Raw genomic sequence first — 17,004 nt, 5'->3', positions numbered from 1 at the left:
AACAGCATGGGATGAGGTAAAGCATACATGGAATGGCGGCACAATAACATAACCAGTAGTACATGCAATGATGTGCGTTACTGGATTCCACTTAATTGTGGCAACAGTCTAATCCACTTCATCTCAACACTGACAGTAGCTTTCTAACCCAGTCTCAACCTGTTATAGATATATATACATCTCTATCACTCCATGCTTGATTGGAGGCAGCTTAAATAGTGTTGACATAGTAGCCCTACAGCAAAACCTACAGATTTCTGCCAACAGGAACTGGTTCATGTTGGTAACACTCCCCTCCTGAGATCATTTGGTTAGGTGTGTGCTGGAGGGTCAGTGGTGCAGTCAGGGCATGTATTCACCCAGGACAGTCCCATTTCCAGCACTATAGGATATTACAAAAGGCTGATTTCAACAGTGTGCATGTTCTGACCCTCAGAGTTGGAGGAAGGATGCAGAAGTGCAATGTGTGTGGGTCCTGCCCTGACGTGAACTTACTCCACCTTGGAGAGTGGTTGGCCTTTTCACTGTCTACGAGACTCCCTGGGTTATGCCAGCAGACAGCACTGAGTTTTCAGTTCTCCTTTCACTTTGTGCAGCTGCTGGTCTTGCCTGCTCCCATTATCTTCTTCAGACTGGTAGCATCTCAACACAGCGGCGCTAAACTTAGCATACGGCACAATGCTCCTACATGAGATTCTTCCCCTGGCTCGTACAAGCTTGCCCTGCCAAGAAAGGCCATTGAACTGTGATACCCTCCAAGGCAGCTGTTGGCAAGGCGATCAACTGAAACTGCAGGAACTTCTTTCAAAGCCATGGTTTCAGCTCGCTTCGTGGTTGCAGCCTGTCCTTCCTACAGGCAAATCTCTTTCCGTCTCTGCTGGTGCGAGTGCCTGGCTGGGGTTCAGCAGCATGGCTTTGTTTCCTCCTCCTTGGTGAAGCTATGAGAAACAGCAGCCCTTTTGCACTTGACCCCCCACCCCCCCCCAGTTCCAACAATCACTTCCATCTGTCTCATAAAGGTATATTAAATGAACACAAGCAGGAGACCATCTCTTTTTCACAAGCCATCTCCAGCCTATTACCAGGAACTTCAGCAACTCACTTCCCAGCTTGCAAAACCAAACACCAGAGGCTATCAGCCTTATCTGCACCTATCTGCTGCAAGGTAAGTCACCTTATTAGCTGGTATTAAAACACAAATAAAACCAGGATTCCGCAGTGGCTGCTCCCCTATTTACAAGCTTGCCCTTTGTCTCAGGTTCTGTTTAGTCTGTGTATCAAAATGACAAGTCAAACTACCACAGCATGACCATGGGTATCAATGCCAGGTAGGAAGGACATTAACTGTAACCCAATCCTTAGCTTTATACTTGCAATCCCATGGCTAGTCATGCCTTTCGTAACAGCCATGTGTGGACTTCCATGTTTTATCACTATCTGAGGTTTCAGGTTGCTTCTGTTTTGCCTTCTTTTCCCCAGTGTCCAGTCAGAGTTTACAGTCAAAATAAAACACAGATCAAAAGCACCACAGGTTTCCTTTTTGGCATTCTGGAAAGGTGAACTCATCCTCTCTGCCTCCTCATGGAGTCACCCTCCATGCATTCAGACCATGAATGGGTCCTTAGGGGCACCATAGCAAGAAGGTGCCTTCCATGGACCACAGCAGGCCTGTGTCCCACATCCAGTACGTGTTAAGTCCTTCCTGAGTCACAGCCTGGGAAATGATAAGTGATGAGGAATCTTGGGGGGATAAAAAGAGCAAAAATCCACATAGATGGAGAACAGCTGAGGATCTGGTCCATTTCTTTTGAGCTGGACCTTATTTGAGGGGCTCTGAAGGTTCTTGCCTCCCCATTTCATGAGGCTTAGAGTCATAGAATCCCAGACTGGTTTGGGTTGGAAAGGACCATAAGATCATCCAGTTCCAACCCCCTGCCACGGGCAGGGACACCTCACACCAAACCAGGTTGCTCCAAGCCCCTGTGTCCAACCTGGCCTTGAACACTGCCAGGGATGGGGCAGCCACAGCTTCTCTGGGCACCCTGTGCCAGCACCTCAGCACCCTCACAGGGAAGAACTTCTGCCTTAGATCTAACCTGAACTTCCCCTGTTTCAGTTTGAACCCATCACCCCTTGTCCTATCACTACAGTCCCTGATGAAGAGTCCCTCTCCACCATCCCTGTAGCCCCCTTCAGACATTGGAAGCTGCTCTGAGGTCTCCACACAGCTTCTCTTCTCCAGGCTGAACAGCCCCAGTGTTCTCAGCCTGTCTCCACACAGGAGGTGCTCCAGCCCCTGAGCATCCTCGTGGCCTCCTCTGGACTTGCTCCAACAAGGCTTGCATCTCAGTCATTAGGAATTTCCCAGCAGTGAGACACATCTCATCCACGTAATGATCCCGACGTGCTCGTGCTGCTGTTACTCTGACAGGAGAGTTGATTCGATCACTTCTCACCCATGATCACCAACTATGGGCCATGACAGTGACCTGTCAGCTACACCCCGAGGGCATCCCCTGTTACCAGCAGGCAGATTCTCTTCTAATCTTACATGAGCCAACTTGTGGCAGGCAGTTGGATGTCAGGGGTTGATGCAAGATGGCCAAGCCCAGATCTTAACTGATTCCATGTCGTCTGACCAAAACCTGGCAATGAGTTTCTCACAGGCAAATACCAGAGAAGTGACTGATGCCAACAGAATTATTACGGGAATTCCATTGTTTCCTTCACACTGAACCTTGAAAGAGGGGATTTGGACCTGAAGTTCAGGATGTAGGTGACTAGATTTGGGCATTTACCTTCAGAAGGAACGAGCGCTGGATCAGTCTGTGCCCAACCCAGTGCCACCCGGGCAGTGGGATAAAACAGGGATAAAACAGAGGGATAAAACAGAGATAAAACAGGGATAAAACACAGGGATAAAACAGAGACCATAACTACACATACACCACAGGTAGACTTATGGCTAGTGTAGCACTGAAAGAGAAGTCCTTTGGTCATCAGAGGAAACCGAGGTTTTAGGCCAAACCACCTTGGAAAAATAACAGTAAATCAAGATGCTATTACATTAAAACACCTTTTCTGGTTATTTTTCAATACTCCTTTCCCCTTCCCTGGCTGAGGTGCAAGAGGCAAAATTGCAAAATCAACCTAAATATAGGGAGCAACCATGCGTGGAGGTTGAACTTGGGATTCTACCAAACAGATACTATGACCCTCAGCTTTGGTACAACTGGGGCACCGGAGACACCAAAATAAGCATGTTCCAGTGCTGAGAGGATTGAGTTAGGCACTTGACTACAGTGATGTAGTTGAAGATGTTCCTGCTCATTGCATGGGGGAAGGACTAGATGAGCATCAAAAGGTCCCTTCCAAACTACTCCTGTATGACTCAGGATAAGACACTTCTGCTTTTCAGCACGTTTTGTGCTGGAAATAACGAAAAAGAGATCTCCATCGTGTCACTGCTTCCCGTTACCAACTTTGGGTTTTCATGCAATTGCTCCCTTTTTGAACCCGAGCAAGGCACAACTTCTGCTGCTTCCTGTGGGTGGGAGTGCCCCCGCTCCATGACACACTGTGGGGAGGAGGAAGCTCCTCTGCCTTTGAAGCAGCCATCAGCCATCCCAGCTGAACTTTCTCCAGGCAACCCATGGTCTTCTCAGCCCCCATTACAAAACGCCCCCATCTCCTTTCCCCACTGAATGGTCCCAGCCTCCTAACTCGCTCTTCACACCTCGGTGTGGGAAGCCTCCCACCCCACTGAGAGACCTGAGATGGGGAGAAGGACCTTCTCCCTGCTGTGCCATCCCATAGCCTACACTGTGTGCTTGGAAAGGCTCCAGTGGGTGCAGTTACTCCAGGGCTGTATCCACCCTCCTGCCACTGACCCATGAACTAGCTCGGAGTGTGCATGTCTGACCACACTGACTGCAGTGCGAACACGTATCCATAGACTACACCTAAAGCAAACAACACGAGAAGGTACGAGGAAAAATAAAGCAGAAGAGGGCTGCAAAAAACCTAAATGGTAAGGGCAAGGAAATCAATAGCACAAATATTGAATCAGGGATAAAACAGTTTATCCATGTATTAAAAAGCAGCCTCCGAGAACAAGGAAAACGCTGACAGAATACTTTCCCACCTCCAGGATATGTGTTTGGTTGCACGTGTCTAGGTGAGAAAACACAAACTCACTTGCCAGTGTCTTCCAGTAACACTTTGCTCTGCAGGGGTGGTAGAGCAGCTTCACCCATCTGCCCACGGGGGTCTGCATGTTCGTACACATACCCATATACACAGCCTACAGGTCAGGCTATGCCTTGTCACATCCCAGCATCCAGAGCACGGCTGAAATCACCGCGTGGTGGGGAGAACCAGGAGGATCTGCAGGAAGAAGCTGGTCCCACACAGCACTGGGGATCCGGCCATTGCACTGTATGGGACCAGACCCGAGGCACAGCGGGTGCAAGGGCTTTGGTCCACCCCTGGACATGTGGATGTCACAACAGTAGGTTGGCAGTCTCCTTGGCATGGTGGGAGCAATAGAGGGCAGGGATCTGTGGAGGCTGGGAGAGCTGGAGTTGTTCAGCCTGGGGAAGAGAAGGCTCCTGAAGGGGAGACCTGAGAGCAGCTCCAGTGCCTAAAGGGGATACAGGAAACCTGGAGAGGGGCTTTGGACAAGGGCCTGTAAGGACAGGCCAAGGGGAATGGCTTTAACCTGCCAGAGGGGAGACTGAGATGAGCTCTTAGGCAGAAGCTCCTCCCTGTGAGGGTGCTGAGGCACTGGCACAGGGTGCCCAGAGAAGCTGTGGCTGCCCCATCCCTGGCAGTGTTCAAGGGCAGGTTGGACACAGGGGCTTGGAGCAACCTGGTCTGGTGTGAGGTGTCCCTGCCCGTGGCAGGGGGCTAGAACTGGATGATGTTAAGGTCCCTTCCAACCCAAACCAGTCTGGGATTCTATGGTTCTGGGAACTGATTTGGCCATTTGAACCTGTGCTGGCTGAGGAGGTTAACACAGCCCAGCTGCAGCACCAACCAAAGCACTGGGAAACCTGGACCTTGCAGCACTCCATCCCATAGCTGCACACAGCACTGAAGTAACCCACATCCAGTAGCAGCACTTGGCATACACAGGACACTTTGCCCTGCTGAGCAAACAACCAGCCACTCTGCTTGCTCTCCAAGCACACTTTTTGGTTCCTGACTGCTCAGTAACAGTCTTACCTGTTTCAATTTCCCCTCAGGGTTTAAGAAAGAGTGCTTGTGAATGGCTATACTAATTGCCAAGGCTTCCTAAGCAGCTCCTTGGGCTACTGCATGCCCTCGAAGTCCTGAGGGCTTGCTGGTGCTGGCTTAGTGCTTCCAATTTGCTGCAGGGAGATGATGCGCACCTTGCTCAACCCTGCACGGGTCTTGCGTGGTGCTGAGGCTCCGCTGCGTGCTGCAGGGATAAAGGCACGACAAAGGAAACAAGTGGGAGGGAAGGGCAGTAGTAAGTGGGGTGGGGTGGATGGTGCCAGCACTTTTGGGAAGGGCATGACTTGAACCCATCCATCGCTTAACCTCCCTTGGCTCAGAGGTCACTATGAGCTGGGGATGGGGCTTGGCCATGGGAACAGCTCATGTCCTCCCCTGACACAGCGAGCATAGACTCATAGAATGGTTTGGGTGGGAAAGGACCTTAAGATCATCCAGTTCCAGCCCACTGCCATCTCTGCTTCTGCAGTGAGAGTTCAGAGTTAAACCACGCCGCCAGCCTGGCACCTGACCTGCTCTCCTGCATGTGCAGGGCCTGAACATCAGCCAGGGCTTTGAACTTAATGGTTTTTGGTGAGTTACAGCAACACTTCGGGAGAAATGAGCGCTGCCCCAGGGAAGGATCAGGCATTACAAATGCCACAAGTGCTGCTGCCAAGCACTGCTTCCTCCTGCAGAGAGGAGGGATGTTGGATGACTCTTCAGGGCACTCCCAGTTAGGCAACTCACAGGCATGGCTCTGCTGGGAACCTGTGCTGTGCAAAAATGCCCCCTTCAACTGCCTGAGAGGAGGATGGAGGCAGGATGGGGTCGGTCTCTGCTCCCAAAGAACGAGGGACGGGACAAGAGGAAACGGCCTCAAGCTGCACCAGGGCAGGTTTAGATGGAGCTGAGGAACAATTCCTTCCCCAGAGGGTGCTCAGGCATTGGACCAGGCTGCCCAGGGCAGGGCTGCAGTCACCGTCCCTGCAAGTGTTCACACAGCGTGGAGACGAGGCCTCAGTGCCATGGGTTAGTGGTGGCCTTGGAGTGCTGGGGAATGGTTGGACTTGAGGATTTTAAAGGGCTTTTCCAACCTGGTTCATTCTAATGCTATGTGCTTGGAGAGGATTTACAGCAGAGCCAAGCTCCACTCCATAGAAACAGCCAGTACAAGGAGTAACAGGCACAGGTTATCTCTTGGGAGTTTCAAGCTGGCCATAAAGGAAAAGAATGGCATCAGGATGTTAACTGCCCAGAGAGGCAGCAGAGCCTCCTCTGTGGAGGTTTTCAAGGCTCCCCTGCTTACGACGACCTCCTTTCTGAACTACCATCACGTTAGCCTGAGCCTCCTCATCTCCAACAAGTCCACATCCATCAGCCTCTCCTTGTATGCCCCTACTTGGTATCCATTCCCAACACCCCTTCTGAACTGGAAGGTGGAGTCCAGCACTGGAAACAACACATTGACTACATCAGGTCCCTGAGGACATCACCAGGACTGACTGCCTCTGCCAACCCATATGAACATGCTCTCCACTCTGCCCATGAACCAAGACCCCATTTCAGATACTAGACACAAGTCCCTAAACTTCTTTTGGGGGTTAAAGCATCGAGAACCAGCCTTGTCTCAGAAAGGGCAAGGAAACACCTAACCCAACAACCATCTGCCACCTGATGCTTTGCAGTCTAAAACACTTTATTCCTTCCTCGGCACCACAGTGTTCTTGCAACCCTTTCCTTTCAAATAGGATGGGTTTTTAGAGGCAAACTCGTGGCTTTCCTAGGAAGGCTTTTACCACTGACTTGAGGCCACCCCAGACTTCCCTGATAAAACAGAGTGAAAAGGAGTTCTGGCACCACGAGCACATCAGGATTAGTTCATTTGCTCATAACATCATGTTTTCATTGTGCCAGCCAAGGTCAGAGCCACGGCACCACGAATGACTTCCTTCTTCAGAAACACCCCACCACTTCCAATATTTTAGTGGAATTAAGTGTGTGACACCCTTGCAACAGGATCAGTATTTAAGGTCTCTGAAGGGTCAGCACAGGGCACTGAAACAAATGCAAATATACCAAGCTTGGCAGAGCAAGCCACTGATCTTAGTGATCGCATCTACTTCTAGTACTTAACACCCAGGCAAACATATCATCCAAGTTACACTGATATCCCCTATGACCAATCCTCCAACTTTCAGTTGCCCCTTGTCAGTGACAAGAGGGACATTTCTCAGGTTTTATGCATAGTTCCTTCTCTAATCAAACTAAGCTTTCAGGTTCAACTGCAACTCCCATTTCATTCGGCTTTGTTCTTTGTAAAGGTATCCAAGGTATTATTTACCTTAGAATATAATACTCTTGGTCCTTGTTTATGCAACAGATATTTCAAATGTTTCCCACCATTAATCCAAGAATACTTCAACCCTCATGAGTGACACTGTGAGTGTTGCTGTTAACCTGTATGGAACAGTACTGCTCCTGTACTGCTTGAAGGGTGACAGGGTATAGCCCTGCTCGAGGAAAATCATAGAACCATAGAATGGTTTGAGTTGGAAAGGACCTTAACATCACCCAGTTCCAACCCCCTGCCATGGCCAGGGACACCTCACACTAAAGCAGCTTGCTCCAAGCCCCTGTGTCCAGCCTGGCCTTGAACACTGCCAGGGATGGGGCAGCCACAGCTTCTCTGGGCACCCTGTGCCAGCGCCTCAGCACCCTCACAGGGAAGAGCTTCTGCCTTAGATCCAACCTGAACTTCCCCTGTTTCAGTTTGAACCCATCACCCCTTGTCCTGTCGCTACAGTCCCTGATGAAGAGTCCCTCTCCAGCATCCTTGTAGCCCCCTTCAGGCACTGGAAGCTGCTCTGAGGTCTCCACGCAGCTTCTCTTCTCCAGGCTGAAAGAGATGGTGAGAAATTAGGGTTGTGTTTCAGAATGAGGGGAAGGGGCAGGAAAGGCTCCTTACAGCCAACACCTGAGAGATGTGCAGACAAAAGGGATGTTGTAAATGCTGCCACCCCTTTTTGAGATGGCATTTTGGATGGCCACGCATGAGCACATGAAGCACAGCAATCACAGCCTTCCTTGCAGCCCTGTCGCTGACAAGCAACACTGGCGGATGTGCTAGAACCCTGTGTACATACAGGAGAGAGACTCTGCCAAAAAACCACACTCTGCTTGGCAATCTTTTCCTCCAGGAGGACTTGGAGGGAAACTCGATTCCATTCCCACCTTCCAGTATTTACGACAGTGAATTTACAGCTCCAGAGTATGTCTTCCACCTTAAAAGCGAGCATCACAAGGTAAACCACTGCCAACACTTCTTGCACGTGTGCAAACATCTCCTAGACCTTGATCTCCAACAAAGACTATAATAAAGAAATACCAGTGTTGAGAGAGCCCGTGCTAAAAACCTTCCCAAAAGGTTTGTTAGGAGGAGGAACCAACCAGGCTGGAAAAGCCCTTTAAGCTCACCCAGTCCAACCATTCCCAGCACTGCCAAGGCCACCACTAACCCATGGCACTGAGGCCTCGTCTCCACGCTGTGTGAACACTTGCAGGGACGGTGACTGCAGCCCTGCCCTGGGCAGCCTGTTCCAATGCCTGAGCACCCTCTGGGGAAGGAATTGTTCCTCAGCTCCATCTAAACCTGCCCTGGTGCAGCTTGAGGCCGTTTCCTCTTGTCCCATCCCTTGTTCCTTGGGAGCAGAGACATGTCCCACTCTATTACTGCTGCTATGCAAAAAGCTCCCAGGTGCAAAGCCCCATGTTGGTAAGGAGGAAAGCACTCTGCCCTCTTCCCCACCGCATCTGCAGCTCCTCTCTTTGGAGGAGAAGACTTATGAGCACACTGAACGGAGAGGCAAAGGCGTTGTACCATGTACCCCTTGGTACATGCCTGCTGGGTGTGATGAGCTAGGACGGTCTCCTGAAGCAAACTGGGAGCAAACAGCTCCCGGGCTCTTCCAGGGGCAGTCACTTTACACCTTTCTGATGCAAAGGAGAAGGCACAAACCCAACTCCAGTGGCATTTCCACCCCAAGTCTATTTTTACGCTCCTGCTGGACACGGCACAGGTCTGCCAGTCCTGATAAACCTGACAGGTTCTGATACAGAGGCTGGCAGAAATGTGTCCTTAGGTTCTCTGCACATGCCACAGCCGTGACTCACTTTCTGTGGTCGCAAGAAGACAACCTGGCAAGCCCAGAGCAAACAAGTGATATCACCAGCGTGATGCACACATTTACAGGCATCGTTAGAATGCTTCTCAATGAGGATTGCGACTAAAACTTCCAAGCAAAACAAGATGCGTGGCCAGAGAGAAGTCAGGACCTTAGAAATGGTGATGCCTGACACATGCGCTGTGTCAGCACATGAACACAGATGAACTCACCCCGAACTGATGTGTGGGTACCCGTGATGTGGTTGATTGCATCGCCCTGGTGGGAATCAGCATCACCTACAGCTGTGAAGAAAAATGTGGCTTGAGAAACTCCATTTTAGCAACCATTAAAGCAATTCCCAAGTGAAGAGGGGAGAGGGATGTGTTGAACATGGACACTCACGGTGTCCCAAAACTGGAGTTGGACCTACACACAGCAGGAATGTGTGTATCAAAACCCCATTGTGGTGAGGAGTTTAAAGCACAGCAACCTTACAGTGCGTAACATCAGGAAGGGTTAGCTGGGAATTACAGGGTACAAATAGCAAGTTAAAAGGTGTATGCGACTGATGGGAAACTGAAGGGACTAATGAAAGGCTCCACAGCCCTACAGGGCAGGCACGGAGCCATTTCAAGAGGAAAAGCAGGAACAGCAGAGCAGAAACATCAGCTGCCTTCTGCTCCTGATTGCTTTTCTATTTCGGGACGGGTCCTCTTATGGAAAACTACCGATGCACAGGCACCTTCCACAGTTTACCTTCAGCCTTCCCTGAACTGGGAAAGCTCCGCAGCCACAGGGTGTGAAGAGGAACAGCGGCTGATAAGCCCGTGGTTGTGATTACCACCGATACTGACTCAGAGCAGAGCAGCTCTCTCCGAGGCTGCCGCTGCCACCACACCATAGCCGATGTGCCAGGAAAGATGCCACCAGCGTGACTTCGCAAGTCGGCAAGCGAGTAGGTGTTAGCAGGTCCATGTACGTGTATGGAACTGGCTGGGAATGCGGTCACGAGGCAGGCTGGTGAGGGGTGGCACAGCACAGCACCATGTCCCCTCCAGCAGCCATCACTCCCCCTCCATTGGGTGCTGTACCAGCCAGAGCAGCAGCGCAAGGCTGCAGAGCATCGCTGCGAGGCCAACCCAGCACAGAGGTGTCCATGTCTCCCCAAAGAGAAACTCACCCAGGATGGCCTTGAAGGCAAAGACAGAGAGAAAGGTTTGCTGGGATGAGCCACCCCAAAGCCTCCTGCACTGCCAGAGCTGTGAGGAATGGGGCTGAGAGAGCTGCCCCAGGAAAAACCCTGCTGTGGGTGCTGCTGAGATCACAGAATCGCAGACTGGGTTGTGTTGGAGGGGACCTTAAAGCTCATCCAGTTCCAACCCCATGCCATAGAGGCAGGGACACCTCACACCAGACCAGGTTGCTCCAAGCCCCTGTGTCCAACCTGACCTTGAACACTGGTACGGATGGGGCAGCCACAGCTTCTCTGGGCACCCTGTGCCAGCGCCTCAGCACCCTCACAGGGAGGAACTTCTGCCTAAGGTCAAATCTAACCGTCCATTCTTTCACCTTAAAGCCATTCCCCCATGTCCGACCATTACATGCCCTTGTCAAAAGCCCCTCTCCTAGTTTCTCTGCAGGTCCTGGATGGCTGCTCTTGCTGTCAGCAGAGGCAGTTCATCTTCAGACCCAGCCAGGGCAGCTTTGCCTTGTCACAGGTGACAAAGGCAAAGCAAACCAAAGCAAAGCTCCCAGCTCCGGCTCTCACTGGCAGTTAGAGCAGCTCAGTAAACTGTGCAAGGCACTGCCCTGGGCAGCAGCTCCCTTCCTCCTGCACCACCCAGGGAAGTCCCACAGCCTCTGACGTGAACAACAGTCAGAGCAGTTGAGACCTGATACAATCATTTAGCTTCTGCCTGTAACTCTCCCTTTGTGGCCAGCGATGTGGCTTATCGGATGAGCTGCCACCGCTCGCATCCACTGTGACCATCACATTAGAATGAACCAGGCTGGAAAAGCCCTTCAAGCTCACCCAGTCCAACCGTTCCCCAGCACTGCCAAGGCCACCACTAACCCATGGCACTGAGGCCTCGTCTCCACGCTGTGTGAACACTTGCAGGGACGGTGACTGCAGCCCTGCCCTGGGCAGCCTGTTCCAATGCCTGAGCACCCTCTGGGGAAGGAATTGTTCCTCAGCTCCATCTAAACCTGCCCTGGGGCAGCTTGAGGCCGTTTCCTCTTGTCCTGTCCCTTGTTCCTTGGGAGCAGAGACCGACCCCACCTCACTACAACCTCCTCTCAGGCAGCTGTAGAGTGATAATTGCTGTGCTCCTCCAGGCTTTAGCACCTGGGGAAGGGATCTGCTCGTGGAAGAGATGAATTTGGAGGCTCTCGTAGTCACAGGGGCAGTGGCCAAGAAGAAAAGTTGCAGGGCTCTTGCAAAGACCATCCACACCACTGCGCTGCATGCAAACAGCAAACCAACACAGCTGGTGTGAAGCAGCACAGGCAGCTGTGGACAAAAGGGAAAACCCCACGTGTTTCACTGAGCACTCATTCACACTCAGTAGTTCATGCGTGCTTTGGAGCAACACTCAACAGTGTGGGCTTTTGAAGCCAAATTACAGCTGGTATCATGTGAAGATGAGGGACTCTTTGTAGGGACTGTGGCAATAGGACAAGGGGTGATGGGTTCAAACTGAAACAGGGCAAGTTCAGGTTAGATCTAAGGCAGAAGTTCTTCCCGTGAGGGTGCTGAGGCGCTGGCACAGGGTGCCCAGAGAAGCTGTGGCTGCCCCATCCCTGGCAGTGTTCAAGGCCAGGTTGAACACAGGGGCTTGGAGCAACCTGGTCTGGTGTGAGGTGTCCCTGCCTGTGGCAGGGGGTTGGAACTGGATGATCTTAAGGTCCTTTCCAACCCAAACCAGTCTGGGATTCTATGATTCTATGGAATCACAGAAGGAAACAGAAGTAAGGAAACAGCCCTGAACAGAGCATGACCCTGGCACGTCCTGCCTTGAATCCAAACTACAAAGCTGAGTCAAACAAACAAAGTCAATGGACAAGCTGAGAAGTGCCAGGACAACGCACAGCAGGTGCCATGCCGGAAGCCAAACTCCGGAAAGCTCTCCTGCTCACCATGTGGGGCACAAGCAACGCAGAGAAATGCCCTTCCCTCATGGCTAGATGTATGCAAAAGGGTCAAATTCAGCCCTGCTAGAGACAAACACCAAAGGTGCTCATGCTGCTGATGCGTTTGGTCCAGGACCCATCAGCTGTGGGCTGAGATCATTGTGGCCATCAGCACCTCCTATGACCTGCTTTACTGCTGCAGTGAGGGCAAAGCAGGGTCCTCTGCAAGGCAACAGAGCTGAGAAGCCTCATCCCTGACCTTGCACACTCACTGATTCACTGAGAGCTCGCTGCTCCAGTATTTAGCAGCAAGAAAACCACCTCTTCCAGGGCCTTCAAGGCCAAGCTAGGTTCTCAAGGTCTCCCTCCTTGGACAACCTGACAAGCTATGCAATAGCCTCAGTCTGAAAAAAGGGCACAGCTTTGCCTAAAAAGCCTTCCCCATTCACAGTCTCCCCCCACACCCCTAGTTTTAGCTGCTACAGCCACCTCCCTAGCCCCCATGTACCATGTACTTGATGTGAAGACACCGAGGGAGGAGATCACAGGCACATCTTGACTCTTAAAAGTGCCCAGGGCAAGGGAAAGCCAGGTTTTCCCTAAGCCCATAGTGATCGTGCCTTCCTATCCCGTCACCTTTCCATCCACGGTGGGATTCACCTCGAAGCAGACAGAAACGGAGGTGTGAAGCCACAGAGGTTCAGGGAGTTTGGCCCCGCTTAGCCCCACATGTGGCAAAGCTCTCCAGCTTTATCAGGGCAATGGGAAATGATCCAATAGGATTCCTACCAGTGAAGCACTTTGCTTTCCCACCACAGCCCTGGCAAACCCTATGGAGAGGAAGAAGAGGGACAAGCAAGCCCGGTCGGCCTTCTATTATGGCTCACCATGGGAAGGGTTTTGCCTCCCAGCTTCACTATCTGCCTCTGACCAGGCAGTTTTACCTGCTCTGGGTAGCTGTGTACATCCACACTCCCCTCTTCTAGTGGGTAGGCAGATCTGGGAGTGAAGAGATGAGAAGGGAAACTGATTCTCTGTGTTTCACCTAAATTCAGTGTATTTACAGGTCAGAAAGTGCATAACCAAGGTACACTGCTGGGGCAAAGTAAAGCCTTAAGGAAGAGGCCTTGATATTATCCTTAACCATCTGCTTGAGGGTATGGAGAGGATGGAGCCCAGGCTCCTCGCCAGGGTGCATTGGGATATGACAAGAGGCAGCAAGTTTGGAACAAGTGAAATTTCCATCCAACACAAGGAAAAACAAATGATCAAACACTAGAAACAGAAGCCATGGGCTCTCCAGACTTGGGGAGAGAAGAAGGCCAGGAGTGACCTGTTGCAGAGCAGGGGTTGGACTAGAGACCTCCAGATGCCTTGCCTGACTCGAGTTAGTCTGTGGGTCTATGAGTGATGGAGCAAAGCTAGTTCCCACTACCATAGCAACTGTGATCTTTAAAAGCAACCCTCAACCCAATGGGATGTTCTTACCTTCCTCTATGGCAGAGCCAGGGAAATCAGCTGCAGGGTGGCATTGTGCCCAGTAGGAAGGTTTTCCAGTGAAAGGTTAAGTCCCTCTTCATCCTGGGCAGAGGAATGGTCATCGCAATGGCATCCAGGCAGAGATAGGAATATCCCCAGGTGTTCCCCACAAGGAAGGAGAGAGGTAGAAATTTCTCCCCTGCCAAGGGCTCAGCCGAGCCAGCCCAGTGAGTCAAGGATTACTGTTCTGATTGCCTTTCCAAGAGATTAATTTCAGTGTACACTTCAGATAATCCAGAATCACTCCTGAAGCGGCAGAAATCATTTTAGATGAAGTTTGGCAAGGGAGAGGAGAAAGTAAAGGAGAACTTTTGTTCAAGTGAAATGACCCCTCTCAGCCTCAGCCAACACAACACATCATCCTGGCTGAGAGGTGAAACGCACCTTGGTGTTACCGTGAAGTATCCTGCTACCCTGTGTCATAGACTCTTAGTAATGCCAATACACTTCTAATGTTTGCTGCTGCTTTCCCCGCTGCTCAGGGGATGGCTGCTCTCATGCCTAGAGGCATAGGACCATAGAATCATCCAGGTTGGAAAAGCCCTTCAAGCTCACCCAGTCCAACCACTCCCCAGCACTGCCAAGGCCACCCCTAACCCATGGCACTGAGGCCTCGTCTCCACGCTGTGTGAACACTTGCAGGGACGGTGACTGCAGCCCTGCCCTGGGCAGCCTGGTCCAATGCCTGAGCACCCTCTGGGGAAGGAATTGTTCCTCAGCTCCATCTAAACCTGCCCTGGTGCAGCTTGAGGCCGTTTCCTCTTGTCCTGTCCCTTGTTCCTTGGGAGCAGAGACCGACCCCACCTCACTACAACCTCCTCTCAGGCAGTTGTAGGGAGCGATCAGGTCCCCCCTGAGCCTTCTCTTCTCCACACTGAACCCCCCAGGTCCCTCAGCCCTTCCCCATCACACTTGTGCTCCAGGCCCTGCATCAGCTCCGTTGCCCTTCTCTGGCCCCGCTCCAGCATCTCAATGTCTCCTGTCATGAAGAACACAGGATTCAAAGTACGTATTTCCATGTCACAGATTTCCATGTTCAGATGGCTCTTGATTATCTCCAAGGATGGAGACTCCACCACCTCCCTGGACAACTTGTGCCAGTGCTCAGTCACCCTCAGTGTGGAAAAATGTTTGCTGATGTTCAGAGGGAAAACTGTGTTTCAGTTGTTGCCTCTGGTCCTGTCACTGGGCACCACTGCAGTCTGGCTCCATCCTCTGCGTAGCGTCCCTTCAGGTGCCTGAGCACATCGATGAGATCCCCCGAGCCATCCCTTCTCCTGGCTGAACAGCTCCTTGCTGGGCTGTCTCCAGAAGCTCCACATCCATCTTGAGAACCTGTAAGTGGACCCAGCACCCCAGCTGTGGCCTCACCAGTGCTGAGCAGAAGGGAAGGTTCACCTTTCTTGACCTGCTGGCAACACTTCACCTCAATAGCACAAGGATTTATCACAGCACCTTCAGAAAAACACCCAACCAACAAACCCCACCAACAAATGGGCGATGTTTCTATACATTCCAAAGGAGAAAAACACCCAGAAAAGATGCTGTCAGCATTTTCAGCAATTCCATGCTCTTCTTTCCTGTCAGTGCAGAACACAATCTTCCTGGGGGTGGAAAAAGACACACAAGACCCACACTGATAAAATTGAAACTCTGATGCTTTTTTGATTGTCCTTTCTGATATACACAAAAGGAGCAACATGATTAACAAGGACTTAGGTTTTGGTTTTTAACCATTTTTAATAACCATAGAATCCCAAACTGGTTTGGGTTGTGTGGCTGTTTCTGGACTATGTCTGTTCAACCAGTGGTTTCTGTCCCTCCCTTTGTGATCCCTGCCATAAGCTTGCTTACTCCTGAGCCTGCGTTGTATGCCTGTTGTAGAACTTGCATACTCCATCCTTCTATAAATAGGATGGAGTATATATAAGGTTTGCATATAAACTACCAAAGCCCACATCCATTTTTCCTCCCACCCTGTTCCCACCTTCCCAGCATGGATGCTGCCCATCCCTGGCAGCATTCAAGACCAGGTTGGACAGGGCTTGGAAGCAACCCGCTCTGGTGGAAGGTGTCCCTGTCTGTGGCAGGGGTCTGGAACTGGATGAGCTTTAGGGTCCTTTCCAACCTAACCATTCCGAGTCTCTGCTCTATCAATGAAACAACAGGCTGCAGACAAGCATGACACTCAAGCATACCAACACCCTGCTTTTAAAGGCAAACTGACATAAACCCACTGCAAATGGGTGTTCGGGGCCAGGTTTGGTCTTGGGCATCCCCATACTTCACTTCTCTGTTACACACCAGCAGACAGGCTCCATCAGCCCCCTGCATGCCCACCATGCTCTGCTCACCCTGTGGGTGCCCTCAGGAGCTGAGACATAGCTGGGCTTGTCCCACTCTGCTTCCAAACCCCTTTGAAGACCCCATATGCTTCTTCCCCCTCACAGATGCAGGAAGAAGCAAAGCCCTGAATAATGCAGAGCATGCTTTAACCAGCACAAGCTGCTTCCCTGTGCCATTTCCTCCTTCCGTATCCAGTGGCAGGCAGGCTCCCCACAAAGCCCCAGTGGCTGCTGCTGCCCCCAGCAGCCCCTCGCCTCCCTGCTGCTGGGTTGTGTTGGTGAAGGGCAAGAAGGAAAAATGGATGTGGGCTATTGTGGTTTATATACAAAGGATTTATTTCTTATGTTAGAAAAGGATGGAGTATAAGTTCTACTACAGACATACAACGCAGAAAGCATACAACTATGCTATTTGTCTGCAGAAAAAGAAATGCCTCAGTTTAAGGAGTTTTTTTTTACCTTACTACTTCAAAGTTCAAGTAGAAACAAGTCTACATGATTAGGCAACTCCAAAAATCCAGAGATAAGCTTTATTCTTCCCTTCAGTCAAATAGTGCAGGAACCCACTAGGAATCCTGCCCTCC

Source organism: Pezoporus wallicus, unplaced genomic scaffold, assembly GCF_028554395.1.
Source record: "Pezoporus wallicus isolate ANWC-B61680 ecotype Strahan unplaced genomic scaffold, APGP_CSIRO_Pwel_v1 scaffold_11491, whole genome shotgun sequence".
In the NCBI taxonomy this organism is placed as follows: Eukaryota; Metazoa; Chordata; class Aves; order Psittaciformes; family Psittacidae; genus Pezoporus; species Pezoporus wallicus.
Note: the sequence above shows the minus strand (reverse complement) of the source record.